The sequence below is a fragment of the Chrysochloris asiatica genome, unplaced genomic scaffold, assembly GCF_000296735.1.
Source record: "Chrysochloris asiatica unplaced genomic scaffold, ChrAsi1.0 scaffold00304, whole genome shotgun sequence".
Taxonomy (NCBI): Eukaryota; Metazoa; Chordata; class Mammalia; order Afrosoricida; family Chrysochloridae; genus Chrysochloris; species Chrysochloris asiatica.
In genome coordinates, this window is record NW_006408822.1 from 1,598,659 (window position 1) to 1,601,503 (window position 2,845).

The window sequence follows — 2,845 nt, forward strand, 5'->3', positions numbered from 1 at the left end:
TCCCTCTTTTTCGCTGCCCCTCCACTTTACCAAGTGTGATATCCTTTTCCAGGGATTGGTCCCTCCTGTTAATATGTCCAAAGTATGAGATACGAAATCTGGCCATCTTGGTATCTAAAGAGCATTCTGGTTGTACTTCTTCCAACATAGATTGGTTTGTTCTTTTGGCAGTCCATGGTACTTTGAATATTTTCCTCCAACACCAAAACTTAAATGCATCAGTTCTTCTACAGTCTTCCTTATTCATTGTCCACTTTTCACATGCGTAAGCAGCTATTGACAATACCATGGCTTGGGTCAGGCACACTTTAGTCCTCAAACTGACATCTTTGTTCTTGAACACATTGAAGCTGTCTTGTGCAGCAGATTTGCCTAATGCAATATGTTGTTTAATTTCTTGACTCTTGCTTCCATGAGTATTGATGGTGGATCCGAGCAAAGTGAAGTCTGACAACTTCAATCTTTTTTTCCAGTTATGTTATTATTTATTGGTTTAATTGTGAGGATTTTTGTTTACTTTACATTGAGGTGCAACCCATACTGAAGATTATAGTTTTTGATCTTCATTGGTAAGTATTTTAAGTCCTCTTCACTTTCAGCAAGCAAGATAGTAGCATTTGCAAATCACAGGTTGTTAATGAGCCTTCTTCCAAACCTGATGTCACATTGTTCTTCATATAATACAGTTTCGCAGGGTATTTGCTCTGCCTACAGATTGAATAAGTATGGTGAAAGAATACAACCATGGAGCACACCTTACCTGATTTTAAACCATTTAGTAGCTCTTTGTAACTGCCTCTTCATCTATGTACAGGTTCCGTAATTAAGTGTTCTGAATATTTATTCTCCGTAATATTGTCCAAAGCTTGTCATGATCCACACAGTTGAAAGCCTTTGCTTAGTTTATAAAGCAGAAGTGAAAATCTTTCTGGACTCTTGGTGTCATGCTGTAGGATCAGTGCTGGATTTCAAACCACAAGGTCTACAGTTCAAACCCACCGTTGTTCCTTAGAAACCTTATACAGGGTTGCTATGAGTCAGAACCGACTCAATAGCACTTAACAACAACAACAACAAACATCTTTCTAGTATTCTCTGCTTTCAGTTAAGATGCATCTGATGTCAGCAGTGATACCCTTCATTCCATGGTCCTTGTCTGAATCTGGCTCAGTTCCCTATCAATGTACTATTGTAGTCATTTTAAAATTATCTTTAGCAAAATTTTACTTGCATGCAATATTAATGATATTGTCATATGATTTCTGCATTCTGTTGAATTGCCTTTCTTTGGAATGGGCACAAATATGGATTTCTTCCGATCAGTTGTCCAGGTATCTAACTTCCAAGTTTCTTGGCATAGGTGAGTGAGTGCCTCTAGTGCTGCCTCAATTTGTTGAAACATTATTGAACAGCAACTATTTCTTTTTGGTACAGTGGCTCTGTGTATTCCTTCCATCTTTTGATATTTTGCCCACGGAATTCTTCAGTATTGCAAATTAGGGTTGCAATTTTGAAAGATTCTATGGTCAAAATATTGAAGGATCCAGGAAGCATCAAAAGAAGATGAAAGGAATGCATAGAATCACTATACCAAAGAGAATTGATTGATGCTCAACCAGTTCAAGAGGTAGTACATGATCAAAAACCAATGGTATTGAAGAAGTCCAAGCTGCATTGAAGGCATTGGCAAAAAACAAGGCTCATGGAATTGATGAAATACAAATTGAAATGTTTCAACAAACTGATGCAGCACTGGAGGCACTGCACTTGTCTAGCCAAGAAACTTGGAAGAGAGCTACCAGGTTAACCAATTAGAAGAGGTCCATATTTGTGCCCATTCCAAAGAAAAGTGACCCAATGGAATGCGAAAATCATCCTGTAATATATCACTTGCAAGTAAAATTTTGCTGGAGACTATTAAAAAAAAAAAAATTGCAACAGTTCACTGACAGTGAAATCTAGCAAGTCAAGCCTGGCTGAGAAGAGGATTTGGAACAAGGGATATCATTGCCGACTTTGCAGTTAGCAATCGTCCAATGGCTAACCAGTAGCACCAATGGGCGACTTGGGTTAGCTTGCAAGAAAATTGCCTTTATTGATTAACTGCATTCTGAGTTTACTTTTCAGCTGCATACTATTCTACGTTCTCTCCCCAGCTATACCCCAATAAACCACTTAACTGTAGAGTTCATGAGTTTGGTGAGATGTGGCAACAAAGGAAAGAAGAGGACAGAGAGGAAGGGGAGTGGCGGGTGTTAGAAATGAATTGGCTGAGCAGCTTGGAGAAGTAGGAAAGCTGTGATGCATTTAACCTCTGCCTCTTAAGAATCAGCTTTGTGTTGCTATTTATTTATGAAATTATTCGTTTACTGTATATGGTTCTTCACCTTTCACTTCCTTCTACTCCCTTCCTCTGCCATTTTTGCTGCCATGTTCCTAGAAGATGGTGAACTGTTGGTTGGCCTTGGTCCTGGAGTGAAGGTGAATTGTACACAATTAGAACCAGCACATGGTGGCCATGGGGCCTGAGTGACAATGAAACCTCTAATACTCTAAGTCACTGAAGTTTTGAGATTGTTTCTTACTACAGAAAACACAGCCCACCCTAAAGAATACAGACCCTATGCTTTTTCATGTAGTTATTTTTCTAGTGGACATTATTCTAGGCACCGTTGAAGAAAAGGAGCTTTGGAATGAAAATTTTGCATTGTAGGCTTGGTACCAACTCTTTTTTAATTTTTATTTTAGTTTTTCTTATTGTGGATTGAGTGAAAGTTTACAGGGCATATCATCAGTTTTACATTCAACAAATCATATACCTTGTTTCATTACATTGATTATAATC